The sequence below is a fragment of the Pan troglodytes genome, chromosome 14 (assembly GCF_028858775.2).
Source record: "Pan troglodytes isolate AG18354 chromosome 14, NHGRI_mPanTro3-v2.0_pri, whole genome shotgun sequence".
NCBI classification, from domain to species: domain Eukaryota; kingdom Metazoa; phylum Chordata; class Mammalia; order Primates; family Hominidae; genus Pan; species Pan troglodytes.
In genome coordinates, this window is record NC_072412.2 from 93,835,334 (window position 1) to 93,857,754 (window position 22,421).

Sequence of the window (22,421 nt, forward strand, 5' to 3'; positions counted from 1 at the left end):
TGGATGCCTCACTTGTTTATTTATGACAATGCCAGACACAGATCCTCCAAATTCTCATTATTTGTCTCATAAATGATTAGCTAAACTGTTTGTCCTTGCTGATCAACGTGAATAAAATGTTTGTCAACTAAACTTTGGTTAAGATTCTTTCCTTCCTCCAGGACCTTGCACCGTGGCCGGCTCTCAGCCTGAGTCAGACTGCCAACTTCGTCTGAGATAGGTTGGCTTCCATTGACATTCTCTGATTTACTGGGCCAAACTGATCTACTCCCCACATTGGGATGTTCCTAGCCTTATTTACTCCTCTCTTTAAAAAATGAAAACAAAAACAAACAACAAAAACAATCGCCTCTTTGACATTTGTGAAACATTTGTCCCTCAGTATCTGTTGGGGATTGGTTTCAGGACCCCCTGCAAATACCAAAATCCACGGATGTTCGAGTCTCTGATATAAAATGGTATAGTATTTGTATATAACTTATGTTCATTCTCCCATAAACTTTAAATAATCTCTTTTATTGTTGTATTGTTTCTATTTACTTATTTATTTATTATTTATTTTTGATCCACGGTTGGTTGAATCTGCGGATATGGAACCTGCAGATACCGAGATTGCACGTGTGGATCTTAGGGTTACAGCTTTCTCCCGACTGTGAAGTCCCTATTCTTCCTTGCAATAATCCTTTTGCATAAGTGTCTTGTGTAAGTCCTGATTTAGTTTATTTCTTTATTTTAAAATTGAACTGCAAAATCCCACTGACAAGGTGGTCTTTCTGATTTAATAAATGAATGAATGAATGAATTAATTAATTAATTAATAAAATGTATTGGTGGATTTTCAGGTGCAGGAAAGAGAGTTAATCAGACTGCTCACTTCATAGTGTGTAATCAGCAGCAGCATACCCAAGGTTCTTTCTTATTTTATGGTTCTTTCTTTATCCCTTATTCCCACACAAATCTCTCCTAAATGCAACCGCATTAGCATGTCTTGATATAGGTTTTTGTCACTCTATATGGCTTTACATAATTTACTTAAAATATATTTGATTTACATCTCATCCTAATTCTTAATTTTTTTCAGCACTGTTTTATCACCTATGGCTTTTGTCATATCCACTAATCCATAGTTTACAAATACTGCATTGTATTCTTTACCATGAATCCCTAGCATCTTATTTAGCTATTCCCTATATACATATGTAGACTGTGAAAGTTGCCAAGTCAATATATTTGTATGGAACTTTGTATACAGTTTACTAAAAAATTATCTGGCATATATAAAACCAAGGATAGTATAAATGTTTAGTTGAAGAACTTTATTTTATTCAAGTTTACTAAATGAGCTTGAAAATTGTACAGAATAGTTGAAATAACCTCCAGCCTCACCACAAGTGAATAGGAGTTTCTTTCTCGTGAAATCCCTTCTAATTCATTATATTATATATAATTGTATCTTTTCAATACATTGGGTTTAGAATAGTAATATAACTGTTATATTAATTCTCATTTATAGGATTACTAGTGATTTTCAGCATCTCTTTAAATACACATAGCTAATGGGATTTTTTTCTGCAAAATTTTCTATTTATATATTTTTTTCTTGCTTTGTAGATTTCTTTTTATACTATAGAAGTAAATTTTTGGTGTTTTAAGATGTGGCAAATATTTTTTCTAATTTATTACCCAGTCTACATCATCTTTTGGTTAATTTAATCCTTCATGTTGAGGTAACCAAATCTAAAAAAATCACTCATCTTTCGTACTTTGGAAAAAAAGTTTGTTCTGATGAAAATATATTTTTACATTATTGCCTATTAAGTTTATATTATATTCTTTTACATTTGGTCTTTAATTAACTTATGGCTCACTTGGATGTGTGGCAAAAGCAGGATCTTGCCTTATCTTTGGCCATGTTTGAGATGGTTTTCTCAATGCTAACTAATTTACATCCTATATCTCATTAATTTTTATAATTTTTCCATTTATGTATTTTTTCTTGAGCTCTCTATTTTGTTCAGGAGCTTATTTATATCTAAGCCAAGACTGAACTGTTTTCATAGCAATGACTCTTTGAATGTCACAATATCTGGTATGTTCAAATCTTTTTTCTTTGCCTTGTTTCTGAAAATTCACACAGCTATTCCTTTGTGTTTATTTTTTGGCACAGATTTTAGAAATTGTTTGTTAAGAGCCTAAAACAAATAACCAAATTAAAACATCATGGGGGGTATTTTGTAAATGCATTTGGAATTGACAAAAAAGCAAAATAAATTCATTAGAGCTGATATTATGGCAAATTTTCCCCATTTTTTAAATATACTTTAGAATATAATAGAGTATTAAAATTTCTCTTTTCATTTTCGATACATTCTTGTTACTTTTTCTCCATAAGGAAGCAATATTTAAACCCCAGGATAGAATAAAATATTATAGTGTTTTTCTAAAATGCAAACCTTTTCACATCAATATTCTTTGATTCTTCTTACTTTATTGTCACTTACTGATTTTGCTTCTCAAATAATTTAAAATTGTTTATGATTCCTTTTAGTTTACCAAATAACAGTGGTCATTAGAGAAAATATAGATATTAGAAACAAACTGTTAAGTATAATCTATATTATACTACCACAGAACAACTATCTTTAACTTTTAAATTTTATTTCAGTTATTATTTCTACTCACAGATTTCTCCAGTGATTTACAAGGTATATTTCCTTTTATTTATTTTTTCTTAAATTTTACAACTCAAAAAGTTTGGAAATATTTCTGCAGTCCATATTTTTTAAATTCCTAAGATAAATAAATAAATATATGTATATATGTAGACATTGTCATATATCTAAATTATAGTAACGTTACTCAGGTAAATAAATACATGAAATTTTACCTATGTCTTTATTATATTTTCTGAAATTTGCAGTTCTTCTTAGGAACAAGAGTAACAACCTAAGATTAGGTTAAAGGAAATGTTTAATATACTATAAACAAGCAAAGTCACTTATCTTGGGCCCAATTTATCATACTTTCTATGAAAATAATAAGGAAAATGGAAACCATTAAAGCAACTTATTTTTATGTCTTTCTTGCATCCATGTAAGCATTGAGTTCAAACCAGTGCAAATCCTCTCACATGGATAAAAGATTATCTGATTATGTTATTTGCAGTGGATCAAATAGCATTAAAGAAAAGTAATTCATCTCTACAATCTTAGTAGGCAAATTATATTTACTCAAGGATATATAACAAAACTGATAAGGGACAATTACACGAGATTTCCATAACAAAAAAAATCTTTAACAGTCAGTAAATTTAAACATCACTATCTGCCTATGATAAACAAACAGCTATATATTTACTCTGTTAATGTAATGAAAACCCTATTATAGAGCACTGTACTTTGTCATGTTTCTTTATTTTCTAATATGGTTGCATGTTAGTTTTTATGCATATAATTACACATTGAAAGTAAAATCTGAAGACATACTGCCAATAACCTGAAAGAAGTTGTAATTTAATTTAAAATGAACCTCTTAGGCTTGGCACACTTTGTGAAACTAACCTGTGGTTTCCAAGAAATCGATAATGTTCAATCAGAATCTTTAAGCATACAAACTACTGTAATTTGTTATTTGTTACTTTAGTCAAAGAGAATTAATACAAGCATAGCCTTAAAACATTTTGCTTCTTTCCAGCTATCATAAATATACAATATTTGCTTATTTCCAGCTCTCATAAATATACAATATTTATGTCAAAACAAAAGAAATAGTCTCCAGGAGAAAATATCATGGAAACATAGAAAATAGGAATTATAACTGTTTAGTGAGTATTTGTATAATGATATGCTTTTTACCAGGTAATTGTTACTTATCTAAAACATAGCATGTTATCAGTTGAATGTTGCCACCCTCTCCAATTCATATATTGAAGTCCTAATCTCCAATACTTGAGAATGTGATCTTATTTGGAAATAGGATTATTGCGGACATACAGTTGCTCTTTAAACACTATGGGTGTTAGGGGTACTGGCCCTCCACACAGTTGAAAATCTATATATAATTTTGACTCTCTCAAAACTTAACTAATAACCTACTGTTGACCAGAAGACTTACCAATAACATGCCTAACACATATTTTGTATATGTATTATTTACTATATTCCTACAATAATGGAACCAAGAGAAAATTGTGGAAGAGAAAACATATTTACTGTTCATTAAGGTCTTCATCCTCATTGACTTCACATTGAGTAGTTTGAGAAGGAGGAAGGATAGGAGGGCTTGGTCTTGTTCTCTCAAATGTGGCAGAGGCAGAAGAAAATACACATATAAGTGGACCTGTGCAGTTCAATCCTGCATGGTTCAAGGGTCAACTGTAATTAGTAAAGATGAGGTCATGCTGGTGTAGAGTTGTTCCCTAATCCAATATGACTGTTGCTCTTATAGAAGGAGGAAATTTGGAACAGACAGGTACACAGGGAGAATACCAAATGAAGATTAGAGTTATGCTGTCACAAACCAAGGAACCACCAGAAGCTAGAAGAAATAACTAGAACTGATCATTCTCTGGTGTTTTAGAGGGAGCATGGCCTTTCGGACACCTTGATTTTGGACTTCTAGCCTCCAGAACAGTGAGAAAATACATTTTGGCTGTTTAAGCTTCCTGGTTCGTGGTACTTTGTTACTTCAGGCCTAGCCAGTTAAGCCAGATTTTGGTACCAAGAAGTGTGGTGCTTCTATAACAAATTCCTAAAAATGTGAAAGTGGTTTTGGGATGGGGTAATATTGTAGGCTGGGAGAGCTTTGTGGTGCATAATAGGAAAAACCCAGATTGCTTTGAAGAGACTGTTGCTAGAAATATGAGTGTTAAAGAGATATCTGCTGAGGTCTCAGACAGGAATGAGGAACATGTATGGGAAACCGGTGGAAAAAGATAATCTTGTTATAAAGTGGTGAGAACTTGGCTATTTTATGAAAAGTAGAACTTGTAAATTGATGAGCTAGTTTCTCTTTGCTGCTCATAGTAAAATGAGAGAGGAAAGAAATAAAATCTGGTTTTCTTTTTTAAGCAAAAAAGAACCAGAACTTGATAAATACTTAGACTATCCATATTGCAAAAAATAATAATAATAATAATAATAATAATAATAATGATAATGAAATAAAAAAAGAGAGAGAAAATGTGCTCTGGAGATCTGTGTTTCCACAGCCAGGAAATGGGCTGATTGAGCCACCCCCTATGAACATGTATCCTTCAAGAGAGAGAAGAACGATCCTCAAAGTGGATCAGGATCTGGCTCCGGCTGGGTTGCCATGGGCAGAGGTACCTCTTTGGTTTCTGAGAGCAGGGCCACCAACGAGGGACTACAGAACTTAAAAACAAATCAGTAAATCGCAATAATCTATGAAGTCTAGAGGTTTTATGATACTCCTTTTTCAGAAATAACGTTATGCAAGTACTGTTTATTCAGCATACTGGGTGCTTTTTATAGGTTAAAAGGAGAACATTTTTGTCTCTTTATCATCTTTTATCATCCAGACACTTCCTCTATTAGCAGATAGAAAATGCCTTTTTTTTTTTCTAAAAGCTCATCACTATAATTGTATTAGATAAGACTTGGAGAAAAAGAGTTAACAAAAAGTTAACCTTGAGGTGACTCAAATTTAAAATACAGAAAAGAAAATGGTGGGCGATTGTATTAAGAAATATAGTATAGCGATAGAAGCGTTTTCCATCAACAATATTTTCCAAGGTTGGGATGATAAAATAAAACTTTTGAGCATCCAATGAAACGAGCTTATTCAGAAACAGAGTAGTTTTGCTGAAACATGAGAGAGATGTTTCCCTTAGTAAGCTCCGTGTTTGTCATACTGCTGTGCATCTGAGGTATGTAGAAGGAATATGCACTATAAATCAAACTGTCAAGGAACTTTCAAACCCAGTGCTAAATATGATTCATTTCAGCAAGACATTTAAAGCTAATACAGTATAAAGTTGAAAAAAAAGGTCTAAAATACATGGCACGGTACACTAATTTAAAAAAACACATGAAAATTAATGTTTAAAGTATCTGGCATAATTAAATGTCATGTTATATATTTTATTATTATGTTGATACAAAAGAAAAAAATTCTAAAGTAATGGTGTGGTTTTCTTGATGAGTTAAAATATCGTCCTTGACATTTTCTCTTAAATATGAAATATTATAGTAATAACCAAATGCTTGTTCAAATTAAACATACAGATAAGACTATACAGAAAATATGTAATTTATTGTCCAATGCAGTGTTAGGTGAAGGACTAGCCTTTGGGTAGAGGGTCCATGAGTGGCAGTAAAAAATCCTTCAAAGACACAAATTCTATAATAGATTTTGCAATATACTGAGGAATTTTTCATGACTCAGGAATAAATTTCATGAAACATCAGAGATTTCTCTAGCTAATAGGGTGTGTCTGAATGGTTTGGTAACTTTCTTGGTGTGTCAATTTTAAGGATTGTGGACCAATGTAATTTATACCTAGAGTGAAGATTCTCATCTTTTCCTTTGAAGGACTTCAATGAAATTAACGATATCATCGTTCTCACTCTACAAATGTAGCTTTAAAATACTCAATTTATTTGTGTATATTATCCACACACTGTCACAGAAAGTTAACTCTTCAATGTTGTCAGACATTGCCATTTATGTCAAATATTTTGCAGGCAAAGATTTTGTAAAATGCTAATACAATGAAGTGTTAATTTAGCAAAGGCCTTTAATGTTTTTATTCACTTTGCCTCTATTGTGAGGATTCTAATTACATGTGTCTTATCTCCTAGGTTTAACTGTGATAAATTCCTGCTTCAAAATTAATCTTTTGTCTTGGTTTCATTCTTATTTTCTGTTTAAATTGTACTTTTACTTTCCAGTTAGAGGAACATCATTCTAATTAAGGCACCAACCTAAATAAAACAGATATTCTTTGTTCACTAAATGCAAGAAATACACATGTATAAAAAATAATCAAACGGAAATGATTCTCTTATATATTTGGATAATTGCTTAAATAAATAGGTCGTGAAAACCCACTGGTGCAAAACAGTAATATGGTATGTCTGCATATTTGCTTATAGGATATTGACATAATTAACTTGAATCATTGAAAATAAAATACCAAAAATATATAACCTAAATAAAGATTACAAACTAATGGTGATGATCAAGAGTTTTCAGTAAATGTCTAGATCATGTATTTCATGTGTAAAAATATTTATCAGTATAATACTTATAAAAATATTTTTAATATTTTTATATAAATATTTTATATAAAAATATAAAAAATATATTTTATAAAAATATTTTTATAAAAATATTTTTATAAAAAATATTTATGTAGTCTTCAATTTCAGCAATGTTTTAGGCATAATTATCATTGCCATTTTAAAGCTTTACCTAATTATAACTTTTGGGTATTGTAATTGAAGCAACTAACTTTACTCCTTGCTAGTTAAAATTTAAAGTATCATTTATATCTATTCAAAATTATTCTGATTTTGATGATCTTTTAAATATAATAGAAGTATGTGATAGTTCTAAAATTCTCAAGTTTTTTAAAGTCAAGTAAAGACTTAAAATGTTCAATGTCTGAATGTTTCAGAACCAAGTTAATTATTCAATTGATCTACTCTATCTTTCCATATGTAGCTTTCCATTTGAAATATTGATAATATGTTTCAAACAGTTGTGGGATATTTTACTAGATTTGAAAGACTTCAGGGTAATCATATTTGAACTCAGCTGTTCGACCACTTTCTAACAAACAAATTTTTTTCATCATCATATTACGCCTTTTAGTGATTAATAGAATTTTAGTTAAAATAAATTATTAACTATGTTAGTAGTCACTTGCTACATTCAAGAGAGAATTTATTTATGCCAGAGTTGGGTAATCTTTTTCACAAAGATTCAAATAGTAAATAGTTTAAGCTTTTTGGGGTTATACAACAACTACTCACTTCTGCCACTGTAGTGTGAAATCGGCTGCAGACAATACAAAAATGAATGAGTGTGGCTAGGTCTCAATAAAACTTTATAAAAACAGACACCAGCCCAAATTGGGCCTGTGGGTCTTAGCTTTCTGGCACATAGTTTGTACCATTTTACATGTAAAATATATATTCTCAGTTTTCTACTATCCATCTCCTGCTTGTTATTATTACTTTTATTCAATAGGTCTAAAACAGAGTTTCTATTTGTGTCCCATTTATCTACTTTACCCACTATTCTCAGAGTCCTCCAGGCGCAAAATCTGTAATTATCTGTAGTTGGTTCTCCCTTTGTCCTTTCTTGTTCAATTAATTTCGTATTTTTGTAGGTTATATTTTCATAATATCTCAAGCTTTATCCTTATGTTCTGTTGTCCATGAGGTGATCTTAAATAAGCCTTTAATACTCTTGCTTTGAGCATAAAAAGACACTCTAAATCAATTTGTCTCTAGATTTTTCCTTTAAGTGTATTCATCCATTCTACAAAACATCTTCTAAAACCAACTCCAGATCACAACTCCTCACCTCTCTTGAACCAATTTCAGTCCAGCTTCTGCCTGTTTATTTCTACCAATGCTCATAGAATTCAGTTCTCCATTCTCACCAAACTTGACCATTTGGTGAGATTTGAGAGTGTTCATTTACTCCTACTTGAAACACTTACCTCTTTTGGCTTTCAGTACACTGCACTTCCTTAGTTTTATCTTCTATGCCACTGGCTGCCGTTTTTGTCTTCTGTGCTCCTCACCTTTAGAACTGAGGCTTTCCCTATTGAATAAAAATCAGAACGGATTTTTCTTTCATGCTTTCAGAGGCTTAACTACCATCTTTCCCTTTATGTATGGAATGGCCCATTTTAATATTTTCAGAGGTATTGGTTTTCACAACAAAAGTTAACTTCTAATGCCTTTGGAAAAAAAGAAGGAATTTTCAAAAAAGTGAATTATTTTAGGGATTTATTTAATTAATCAGAAACTTCAGCAGTATAAAATAAGTAGGGAAGTTTCTTTTGCAATGGTAGGCACAAAAACATTTCATTCAAAATAGTTATTATGTGTAAGAAATATGATGGATATTTAAAAATGCAGCATGATCTTTTCTGAAGTCAATAACTTCTACTACAAAAGGCAGCTTTCAATTCTAAGGCTTTGTAACATAAATGAAAAATAATGTAGATTAATACATATTACCATAAACACATAAATAGCTTTGTTTTCACAAAACAATTAGCAAGCTCATGGTATCTCTGAAGTTGAGCCTTTTAATCTTTAGAAATTAAATAAGGACATTTATTTTTAAGTATAATGCTGTTCTCTATTTTGAAGTTTTTAGAATGTGAATCATATAGTCATTTGTTTAAATATAAGATGCATTATTTAAATTCAGTAAACAACTTTGGCAAACATTGTACAATTTTTTTCTTTTCTTTTATTATTTTTTATGTTTTTAATTGTTTTTCTGAGACAGAGTTTTGCTTTGTCACCCAGGCTGGAGTGCAACCGCATGATCATGGCTCCGTAGCTCAATGCAGCCTCAAACCCCTGGACTCAAGTGATTCTCCTGCCTCAGTCTCTCAAGTATCTGGGACTGCAGGCACGCACCACTACACCTGATTTTTTTTTTTTTAATTTCCTAGAGATGGGGTCTTGCTATGTTGCCCAGGCTGCTCTTGAACTCCTGCGATGGCCTCAAGTTATCCTCCTGTCTCAGCCTTCCAAAATCCTGGGGTTATAGGCATGAGAAATCACACCTGACCTGTGCAATATTTTTCAAAGAAAACATGATAAGTGTGATTGTATCGATATCTAGAAAATAATAATACTTGAAAAATTATAAGACTTGTCTGTAGTCCAATAAATGTAATGATGTGGTAAATAATTTCCACAGAAGACTGTCAAAAACACTTCCCATATATATTGGATGTATTCACCTGCCCTTATATGGCCACATGATTTTCTTGGAAACCAGTAAGATATGGCAGAAGTGAAAAATAACTCAGATGTGGTTTGACCTTAAATGGCTTGGCAACAGCCCTTGCTCTTTTGGAACCCTCAGGAAACATACGAAAAGGTTTCCTTCACTGTCTTGGCACTATGAGCCACCACAGAAAGATATCTAGGACACCCTACTGGAGAGAACACAAGAAGAGAGCGTCTTGTCCACATCTAACATTGAGGTGCCAAACATTTGAGGGAGGAGTGCTCAGAATTTTTTGTCCCTAGTTGAACCTCCAAGGATCTTAAACAACCTAGTTGAACTTATGAGAGACCTTAAACAACCAACCAGCGGAACCAGTTATCTGAACCCAGCTAGACTGAAGAATAATAAGTAAATAACTGTTTATTATTATTTTAGGCCACCAAGTTTTTGGCAGTTTGTTATTTAACAGTAGAGACAGCATGATGAAATTGGTAGCAGATGCAAATGGGTGTCTTTACTGGAGACTTCTCTTTTATCTATCAGGTTACATTTTGACTCCTTAGAATGGTATAAGTTTGCAGCAAATTTTCTGGTCAATGTGGGAAAATATTCAATATTTTTCAAATATTTCTGATGTCCTAAAATGATGCCATTCCAATAGAAATATAATATGAAACATACATATAATTAAAAAATTTCTAATAGCCGTATATTTTAAAAGTATAAATAGATAAAATCAATTATAGTAATATAGTTTATTTAACCAAATATATTAAAATGTTTTATTTCAACAAATAATAGATCTGAACTTACTAATGACATAGTTCGCATTTTTCTACTTAATCTTTCATATCACATGTGTATTTTATACTTACAATATGTTCATTTTGGACTATCCATGTTTCAAGTGCTCACATTTCAAATATGGCTAGTGAATACCATATTGGAAAACAGAGCTCTAAAATATGTCTTTTTATCTGTCAATTAAAAAAAAAAAATCTGTTGGCCAGGCACGGTGCCTCATGCCTGTAATCCCAGCACTTTGGGAGGCCGAGGCTGGTGGATCACCTGAGGGCAGGAGTTCGAGACCAGCCTGGCCAACATGGCAAAACCCCGTCTCTACTAAAAATACAAAAATTAACGGCGTGGTGGCAGGCACCTGTAATCCCAGCTGCTGGGGAGGCTGAGGCAGGAGAATCACATGAACCCAGGAGGCAGAGGTTGCAGTGAGCTGAGATCACGCCACTGCACTCCAGCCTGGGCAACAAGAGCGAGACTCCATCTCAAAGAAAAAGAAAAAAACAAATATGTTTTGTGCCTGCTATTTGCTAATTTCCATATTTTTTATACTTGTCCTATTTATTCACAATATATTTGTAATAGACTTATCATATAAATATTATATTTTTTTCTCTTCTTATAGTTCACTATTTAAAAAGTTTCAGTTACCTGAATGTCCTAAGTTTTACACTTTGGTTCTCATATCATTGAACGACTAATTATTATTCCATATCATATAATATGAATATACATGTAAATAGATATTTTTCCCCTATACTATTCGATAATAAGACATTAGAGGGGAGGTAAGTAGTACAATGTTGTAATGCCTATTATCTTTCCTGGCATATATTATGTAATTAAGTTTTAATTTATAGATGATCAAATACATTTCTATTTACCATTCATTCACTCTCAATATCATTACTCATTTCTATGAATTATTTCAGCAGTTATATCATGATTATAGTATTCTTGGGAATTTACATCTATTTTAGCAGATAAGGATATAATGCTTCTTATTTCACTACATTTGATTTCTCTACATAAATTCTAATGTGTTAGAATTTGTAAAAAAGCAAAGTATACATTTAATCTTGCTTTAGCAGGTTTATCCATGTATATGCATGGTTTGATACCTCATTTCTTTTTCATAATGAATGGTATTTCACTGTATGGATGTACCAACATTTGTTTGTACGCTTATAAAGTTGGTTTTAGAGCTATTCAGTGTTGTTCTTGTTCTTGAGCTGTTGTGGTATTCTCCACTCAATTGAAAAACTGGAGGAGTTAGGTGCTCAATCGGGATGGTCTTGTTAACTCTACATCCAGGATTAATAGGTAATGTAATAGCACTAAGGAAATATTGTGTCTTTAGACGGAAAATGCTTTTGGTAAATACAAACAATTTTTGTGGAATAGCTAAATGGAGCAATATTAGACTAGCAAATGAAAATAGCGGTAAGAGCTTAACCCTCATTATCTCACACAGAAGTATAAAATTTTAGCTCCATTTATCCACAATTCTATACCAAATTCCAACCAATATAGTTCATAAACTTTCTGATACCCATTTAATTTCCTTCTTTCCAAAAAGAGATCTCAGGCCCTTTCAAGTTCGTATTGTATTTTAGCTTAGAATCTTTATTTCTCATAAACATACACAAAGGTCTAACTTCAATTTTATCTCCATTCTCTCTCCCACCAGTTCAGTTTTTATTTTCTTTTATTTTATTTATTTTGTTTATTTATTTTGAAATGGAGTCTCGCTCTGTAGCCCAGGCTGGAGTGCAGTGGTGTGATCTCGGCTCACTGTAACTAACCTCTGTCTCCCGGGTTCAAGCAATTCTCCAGCCTCAGCCTCCCGAGTAGCTGGGATGACAGGCGCCCACCAACACACCCGGCTAATTTTTGTATTTTTAGCACAGATGGGGTTTCGCCATGTTGGTCAGGCTGGTATCGAATTCCTGACCTCAGGTAATCTGCCCACCTCGGCCTTTCAAAGTGCTGGGATTACAGGCATGAGCCACCGCGCCCAGGCCCACAGTTCTGTTTTTGTTTTTGTTTTTTGAGATGGAGTCTCGCTCTGTCTCCCAGACTAGAGTGCAGTGGTGCATCTGGGCTCACGGCAAGCTCCGCCTCCCGGGTTCGCGCCATTCTCCTGCCTCAGCCTCAGGAGTAGCTGGGACTACAGGCGCCCGCCACCATGCCCGGCTAATTTTTTTTTTAATTTTTAGTAGAGACCAGGTTTCACCGTGTTAGCCAAGATGGTCTCGATCTCCTGACCTCGTGATCCGTCCGCCTCGGCCTCCCAAAGAGCTGGGATTACAGGCGTGAGTCACCGCGCCCGGCCCAGTTCTGTTTTTTAAAGTGTCACTATTATTATTTAATAGGATCATAATTTGGAGGAAGAGTTGTAGTCTTCAGGAGACGTTCTTGAAGATCTTAATTGGGCCATCAAGAAGCATTAACACTGTGTAGGCAAATATGATTGGGAGGTTGTCAATAGCATTTCAAATTAGGGTAGACATACACATAATACTAGTTATTATAACCTGGGTGACAGTAAAGAAACTGAATTTTATGGATAGGATAGGAAAGAAACTGGGGGAAATAAGTGTGAGAAGAATTTGTGAATTAAATGATATTGGTAACAATTGCAGTAGTTAAGAGTGAGCTCTTAGAAGTTGTTGCTGAATCTGAAAGTAAGAAAATTATCCATCAAATCTCCATACATTAAATCAAGGCTAAGTAATTGGGCAAAAGAACAAACAATTCTGCCTCTGCTTACTTTGAAAAGGATAATCTCTATTATTATCATTTATGGGATACACTATGCACGAAAGTTCTCTGGTCAGCTCCGATAACATTTTTGCTTTTATTCATTTCAAATATTTAGGAAAATTATTTTTTTGTTTCTGTTCCTTTCCTTTTCCTTCCCTTCCCTCCCCTCCTCTCTCCTCCTCTACATTCCCTTCCTCTTCTTTCCTTTCTTTCCTTCTTTTTCTTTCTTTTTTTTTTTCTTTTTTTTTTTTTTTTTTTTTTTGAGACAGGGTCTCCCTCTGTCACCCAGCCTAGAGTGCAGTGGCATGATCATGGCTCACTGCAGCCTCGACCTCCCGAGCTCAAGCAATTTTCGCACCTCAGCCTCCCATGTAGTTGGGACCACATGCATGTACCACCACACCAAGCTAATATTTATTTATTTATTTAATATTTATTTTGTAAAAATGATGTCTCACTATGTTGCCCGAGCTGTTCTCAAACTCTTGGACTCAAGCTATCCTCCGCCTTGGTCTCCCAAAGTGCTGGGATTACAGGAGTCAACCATTGCACCCAGCCAGGAAAATTTTCTAATCAGGGAGGAGGAACAGAAATTTCTGAGAATAGAGCCAATGAATATTTTATGGCTGATTTTTTTGTATTGCTGTGTGTTGGTTTCATTCTATTTCCACATCCCATTTTTATTCTGAGTTGGTGGCAGACAGCTGTGTCTAACTTTAGGGCGTGAGCATTATGTTGAAAGATCATGTGTAATTCACTGTTGTATTAAGTATGTAAACTATTTGTAACTCATAATAATAACGATGCTAATAATTATTATTTTCATGTCAATGTTCTAGCATGTAATTTATACATAATAGTCTTTCTCTTTTAGTGCCTTGTACTTCATCTAATTATAGGGCTTTTCATCAACTGGCTCCTGGCAATGAAAATTATCTTCATAATTGCCCCATACCCAAACTTCTGCCTATATATGTTAGATGTTGTCTCCTTTAACACGTTCTACCATATATATTTTATCAGGGTCATTTGTGGGGGAAAAAAATTAAACATTTTTCTTTTTTTTCTTTTCTTTCTTTCTTTTTTTTTTTTTTTTTTCTGAGATGGCGTCTTGCTCTGTTGCCCAGGCTGGAAGGCAATGGTGTGATTTCTGCTCACTGCAACCTCTGCCTCCCAGGTTCAAGTGATTCTTCCATCTCGACCCTCCAAGTAGCTGGGATTACAGGCACCTGCCATCATGCTCAGCTAATTTTTGTATTTTTAGCAGAGATAGGGTTTTACCATGTTAGCCAGGCTGAACTTGAACTCGTGACCTCAGGTGATCTACCTGCCTCAGCCTCCCAAAGTGCTGGGATTACAGGTATGAGCATTTTTAAATGAATTGTTAATCATTTGAATATGCCAGCAACTAAGAACAATCAAATCGGGTGTGAGTTTGTAGACTGATAGATGTATGAGGACTCACAGCTGAATGCTAACCATTGTAATTTGAGAAAATTTTCAGAAATTTGGAAGTTATGTTGCATGTATTAGTAAAGGTTCCCCAGCAAAACAGAAACAATATTATATATATATATATATATTCTTATTTGATGTAAAACATTAGCTCACATGATTATGGAGACTGACAAGTCGTAAGGTCTGTAGGTTGAGTTGGCAAACTGAAGACCCAGGAGAGCCTGTGGTATAGTTTCATTTCAATCCCAAAGGCCTTAAAACTTATGGAACTGATGGTGTAATTCCCATACAGGGGCTGGCAGGCTTGAGATCCAGAAAGAGCTAGTGTTTCTGTTTGAGTCCAAAGGCAAGATAAAAGCCCATGTCTTAGTTCAAAGGAATTGGGCAGGAGAAGGCTCTCTTACTTGGGGTGGAGTAGGGTGGGGGTGGGAAGGGGGTGTGTGGGTCCGCTGTTTTGTTCTCTTTAGGCCTTCCATTGAGTGGATGATGCTTACGTGCATTAGGGATGGCAATCTGCTTTATTCTATCAATTGAGTGTTAATTTCATCTACCAACACCCTCACACAAACATCCAGAATAATGTTTCACTAAATATGTGATGACTTTATGGCTTAATAAAGTTGACAGATAAAATTATCCATCATACTGTGTTCGGAATTAATACTAGAAATGATTACTGCACTAATAATTAATTAAGAAAGAAAATTTGGATGCATGACACATAACGAGCTGCAAACATAGATAGGGTGATAGATAAATTAATCATCTTACAATTCCACTAAGTGCTAGAATAAGAATTTTTAGACTTTTCCATTTGTATGGTATTCGGTATACCTTTGTCCATCTATTACAGAAAATCAGGTTGAACTTTATATACTGCATATGGGCACTCTTATGTACATGTTATGTTGGTAGACAGTGACTATCAGACATGACCCCCACAGGATCTACCAATGAAGTCACTAGAATGGGAGGGTACTGGAGGCCCATGCTACCCTTAGACCTGGGCAGCAGGCCCTGAATATCACATAAACACCCAATCTTAAAACACGTATTTTTAGTTTCCTAAGAAATTTTTTTGAAAGGTAACAACTGAGCAAAATGAAGTTACCACTGAGGAAAACCTGAGCCAAGGTAGCTAGAAGATAAGGTGCAGAGCAAGATGAGGACTAACAGCCTCTGTCTAGGTTTTGTCTCTGGTTGCCTCTCCAAATTCTCCCAGGCAGATCACTTTTCCCAGATCACTGTAGTTTCTTCCTTTTTCTGCTTACATGAAATAGTTTTGAAAGCATGTATAATTGCCTGGAAATTCTGAATTGGAAAAAGGCAATATGAGGGAGAAGCACTTGCCTGATCTAATGCCTTGGGTAGCTTGAACTGTCAGTTCTCATCTAAGTTTTAGGCAGGTCCAGTCACTGCCTGAGCTGGGATCTGCATTCACTCTTTTCCATGCTCTATCGAGGGGATCCACAGAAACACTTGGTAGTATGGCTGACACAGGGGAGGCAACAATATCATTATACGCTCATTACCAATGAAATTTCTGGGAAGCATGATGTGTGGCCCTTCATGGAAACACAAGCTGGAACAAGGGCTTAATTTGTAACTTTTAAATATTTAGACTTATGATGTGTAGGTTTACATTTGCACTGTTGGCCTGTGCTTTGATGCTCAAGGCAGTATGAGACAGTGTGGCTTATGCAGAGTCAGAAAAATCATTGAGGAGACAAGTTTTTTGCACCGTATTATTGAAGCGGGTATGGGAATTGCAGAAATAATTGTAAAGTCAGAGGGCAGAAGAGCTTAAAAGGGAAATACGCGAGTGGATAAGAAGTGAGTTAGAGGGATTTGAGGGCTGATCAAAGAATGAAATGAAGGTGCCAGCGCAAGGAATGTGATTATGTAAAGACCATTGATTGGCCAGGTGGCCCTGAGTCCCTGAATGCAGCTTCCCTTTGAAACCGCAAGACTGCCATGCATTGGCTATACACCAAGTCTAATGTGAGAAGGGTAACTTTCTTCCATGAGGCCTGCTAGATAAAGCCTTTGCATATAGCCAGGACAGAAAAATAACAGACAGTTTATTAACCCGGAGTTAGGCTCAATATACAGGCAGGCTGGATTTTTTTTTTTCAGGCAGTGATATGTGATTTTTATAAGCGGGTATTGGTTAGCAAAAGCAATGTAAAGTCAATCCAAATAAAAGCAGTGATCTTAGAGGTCCATGGACTTGGCCCATGAAAACTACTGGCATACCTCAGCAATATTGCTGATTCAGTTCAAACCACAACAATAAAGTGAGTATCACGGTGAAAGTAGTCACACTTTTTTTTCTGGTTTCTTAGTGCATATAAGTGTTATGTTTATACCATACTGTAGTCCATGAACTGTGCAATCGCATTATGTCTAAGAAAACAATTTGCATACCTACATTAAAAGTACTTTACTGCTAAAACTGCTAACAGTCATCTGAGTGAGTTGTAAACTTTTTGCTGATAGAGGGTCTTGCTTCAACGATAACTGCTGACTGATCAGGTTAGTGCTAAAGGTTAGGGTGGCTGTGACAATTTCTTAAAATAAGACAACAGTGAAGTTTGATGCATTAATTTAGTCTTTCTTTTATGAAAGATTTATCTGTAGCGTGCAAGGCTGTTTGATACTATTTTACTCACAGTAGAACTTCCTTCAAAATGGACTTCCTTCTCAAACCCTGCTGCTGCTTTATTAACTAAATTTATGTAATATTCTAAACCCTCTGTTTTTATTTCAACAATGTTTGCAGCATCTTTGTCAGGAGTAGATTCCATTTCAAGACACTAATTTTTTGTTCATCCATAAGAAGTGACTCCTCATTCATTCAAGTCTTGTCATTAGCTTGCTGCAGTTCAGCAACATCTTCAGGCTCTACCCCTAGCTATCTTGCTATTTCTCTCACATCTGCAGTTACTAGCTCCACTGAAGTATTGAACCACTCAGGTATACTTGACAAAATTTATAAATATGTGTTATATAACCTGATGTTTTGATATATATATATACACTTTGAAATGATTACCACAATCAAGCTAATTAACATATCCATCACTCACAGTGTCTTTTTAAAATTAATACACGATAATTATATATAATTATCAGTTACATGTATTACTTTGACCAGAGCATTCTGTTACAATGTGTGTGGCCCTAACTACATTTTCAATCTCAATTTTTATATTCCGTTTCGTTACTGTTTATGTTCTAACTCTAAGCCCAAGAAGATTTTATGGTTGTTTTATTACAAAACAATTACAAAGTGTTTTTTACACTTTTAGATGTTCTGCTCCTGAGGAAAAAAAAAAAAGATAGTAGTAGATGTTTAAATCATAATGCATTATATTCAATTGGTTTTTGCAGCTGAAAAACAGTCAAGAACACATTGGACATCAAATCTGTAAATTTGCAATCTAATTAATTACATGTAACTTCACTGAGCTTCTGATTCTATTAATAAAATAAGTTCAATAGCATGTTTAAGGTCATCTGGTTTAAAATAACAGATGTGAGATTCAAAACCGGATTGGATCACCCAGACACAACTATGAAAATGTGTTCCAGGTAAACTTTAGTGAGCTCTACAAAATTTATTTTTCCTACCTTGGAGAAACTGGTCACATATAAGACAGTCTTTGAAGAATGTCTTATGTGTTCATCAGTTTATTTCTTGTTTTCATTATGTTAACAATTTTGAGGAGCGACCAAGCAAAGCTAAAATTGAGATTTGCAATTCTAAAGCTCCATGACACTGATGAGATACTGTCTTTGACCTACTATCCTAATTAACAGTAATTAGGATAGTAAGAGATTTGTCATAAAATGTAAAGAAGAAATGAATTGCTTAATATTTTCCTAGCCCACTGGTTGGCTCATGTTGTCTATTATATGTATATTAAGTTTTGACTTTGCATAAAATTTTAAGAAACTCTCAAAGACATGTATTTTACTCTTCCAGTTCTAAAACAAGAACATATAATCTGTCGATTCTTTTTTTTCACAAATAAAATGTACACTAAGTATTATGTTATGGGTAGACAGTTTTGGGTTTGTGTAGAGGGAATGTGGAGTGAGTACAAGTTAACTGAGAAAGTGGAGAGCCAGTTTCCCTATTTTTTTTTCTCTTATTTTGGTTTATAAGAATTGAGTTTATTGTGAATATTTCATGACGCTTGTTTCTGTGTTTTCATACAGTATATGTATATCTCTAAGATGTAAACTGAATTGGATTTCCACTGTCCCTACTAAACATACCACACACACACACACACACTCACACACATAATTTCTGTCCTGGGACAATTTATTAAAGTCTAATTGAGCATCATAAAAGTACAGGAATTACCTTGAATTTTTAAAAAATAGGCTGAATATGGGGAAAGTGTTATTACTGTATTTGGGTCTGAATATTCTTAAAAAATACTCTTCAGAATTTTGGAAATAGCACTGAGAGAGAAAAAAATTTTATTTAAACATATGGAATTAGTGTTGAGGTTGAGAATATATATCAAAAAATTGGACTGACAAGTAGATAGCAGCTTGTTGTTAAAGGGACAATTAGTTATTTGGTCTAAACAATTATCTCCATGAATAGGTGCCAAACCTCATATACAAACCACCAGCACACCCTCTTTTTGGTATTCCATGATAGCTGTTAATGCAAGTTGGGTCATGGTCTAAGGAAAATCAAAACCTACATAAAGCAATGGATTTCTCACATATCTAGTCTTTTGATTTTAACTAGTTGCCTGTTTGGCTGATTGTTGGAGAGTCAGCTTTTATTTTTTAGAATGTTGAAAAAAATATCACTTCTAGCATCTCTAAATTCAATGAGCAAGTCAGTCATTCATATATCTACAAATGGAAAATTAATATTTTGCTGGTTTGTGTTTTCAATGTATAATTCCCATCGTTTACAGAAAGCTTGTGGCCGTGTTCAAGTTTTCCAGGACCACACTATTTGCAACTTACTATTTTGGCAGGGTAGATTATTTGATGATATATTTGGATGTAAATTCATATTTAAATATAATCAATTCCTAAATATATACTCATGGGCAAGTAAAGAAATATCTTTGAAATGTCTGATGGGCACCCATACTTTTTTCTTTCTTTTGCCTTTAGCTACAACCTTCAAAATACCCTTCCAATTTTTTTTTTCTGAGAAGATACTGGATTAGAAAGATATACCAAGAAGATATAAGAAATCAAGTTAGAATTTAATTAGTGGGGTCACGTATCTGAGCTTCCTTAGGTCAGAGAAGGTATATACTAGGGGAAAGGAGTGATTATAAAACAAAACAAAAAAAAAAACCATAAGTGAAGTGAGAGTTTATTTTTAATCAGGATGAGGAATAAATAGTGGGTCAGAGAAAATAAAAATAATTTTATTTATATTAAAAAAAGGACCTACATATTATCTTCCTGTATATGTACAATGCCACCGTGATGGAGTAGAATAGCAGCACTATTCATAATGCCTTTCCTATGATTATTGATATCACAGGAACTCTTACAAAGTAGAATGGGTCTTCTCCCTTTGTAGTTATAGTTAACTACTTAGACTAGAATATATTTCACTAGAATCAATAACACCTGTAAGTATCAACATAACTATGCGATGTTCTCTCCTATTTACCAGTCCTATAATTATGGAAGTGTTAAGATATGAGCTTCAGTTTTCTAAATTGCACAAACAGGAAAGTAATGTATGCACTCTTTGTCTTACATTGATAATTTGGAGATCAGATGTAGCAACATATTTGAAATACTTGGAAAAATTAAAAAAAAATACAATTAAATATCATTGCTACAGAATATATTGAGAGATTAAAAAAAAATCTGAAATTTCCATGTTAGTATCTTTATTTCTTGAGGTCAACTCCTGAAGCTTCTAAAATGAATTGCATATTGTATCTTTTGTCTTCTGTATGGAAGCCTTCTCTTTCTTTGTTGTTTACTCCTTTTTTATTATGCTTTTAACAGAAGCAAAATAGTATTACAATAGAAATGAAATTGGCAAATTATGCCCTGACATGTAAATGTGTCCCAGTCCCTTTTTTGGTTCTGTTTGGGAACTAATAATGATTTTTACATTTTAAACTGATTAAAAATTTTAAAATAATACTTTATGTCACATGAAAAGTATATGGAACTCAAATTGTATTTTTCATAAATAAAATTTAATTGGGACACAGCCATGCTCCTTCCTTGATGTATTGTCTATGGCTGTTTTCTTGCTATAGCAACAGAGTTTAATAGCTGCAACAGTCTCCATTCATTGTTTTCACCACTGGTAGGCAAACCAAAACCTGCAGTGACACAATTATGCCTGGACAGCATTTGGGGTGTCATATTTATCATTGTACTCCGACTTTTTTATGTTTGTTTATACTAGTGCATACTCAACAAGAAAACTTAAGTTTGAGTGTTGTGTTTTTAAGTCATGGTATGACAATTTTTTGGTTACTGAATTAGAAGACAGTTATGTTTATTTTACAATGGCACTCTAATGGTATAAAAAGAACATAATGCACATTGACATTGTCAGAATATACCATGCACATACACACATGCTTATCACAGTATTCCCATCTTACAAGAAGACAATAATCAGAAAAGTTGAAAATTGAAAATGGAATATCTCATCGTGGAAGAATTTCTTCACACACAAAAAATTCTAATAGTCAAGCAGTAAGCAAATAAATATTTTGAGTGGCTTACTTGTAAGACAAATGAGAAAAACTCTTTATTAGTAGTGAATCAACTGAATTACATGTGATTGCAGCAGCTGAACAAATGTAGCTTAAGCTTAAGATAAAAAACTTATTTAAGACCGCAAGCTCTTTAGAGAGAGCAGCTACATAAAGAGAACATTGAGTGTGATATCCATAATCAATTAAAAAAACAAGGCAAATATTTTTATTAGTTTTCCTTGGCTCTTGATAGGTTTACAAATTTTACTAATACTGTTGTTTTTGTTGTTGTTGTTGTTGTTTAACAGATGCGTCACTGTCAACTTGAAAGTGACTGAAGAGTTAAAGTCTATAAATAGATTGTTTGAAACAAGTACAAGAGGCAGTGTTTTCCAAGCGACTAAGTCTTAATTCTGTACAACCCAAAGCAGAATCTGCTAAGATGTGTTAGAACTGATGGTGGTAAAATTATACATAAAGCAGATAAATAATTAGTTGGGAAAATTTACAAAGCTTGTGATAGCAAAGGGTGTTTATAGTATCCATTAATTCATTTTATTATTCTTTAGCAGGTACTTGTCAGAAAAATATTTTATACTATCATATACAATGTAACTAGAAGTTTATTGGTGAATTTGATTTATTTTCCTGGAGTTAGCTATTGCCAGGTATGTGAGTTAGAAATATACGTGAAGTAACTTGACTTTTTCTACCACATCAAAATCT

At 33.7% G+C, this 22,421-nt stretch overlaps 1 long non-coding RNA gene across 1 annotated transcript in view; it reads left to right on the top strand.

Annotated features, from left to right (window-relative positions):
- The window catches only part of LOC107968072 (uncharacterized), a 91,122-nt gene that overhangs the window by 67,052 nt on the left and 1,649 nt on the right, over positions 1-22,421 (top strand). Inside the window, exons 2-4 of the long non-coding RNA XR_001708955.2 lie at positions 604-702; positions 2,549-2,600; positions 22,268-22,363. This is a non-coding gene — a long non-coding RNA (uncharacterized LOC107968072). The remainder of the gene's footprint in view (positions 1-603; positions 703-2,548; positions 2,601-22,267; positions 22,364-22,421) is intronic.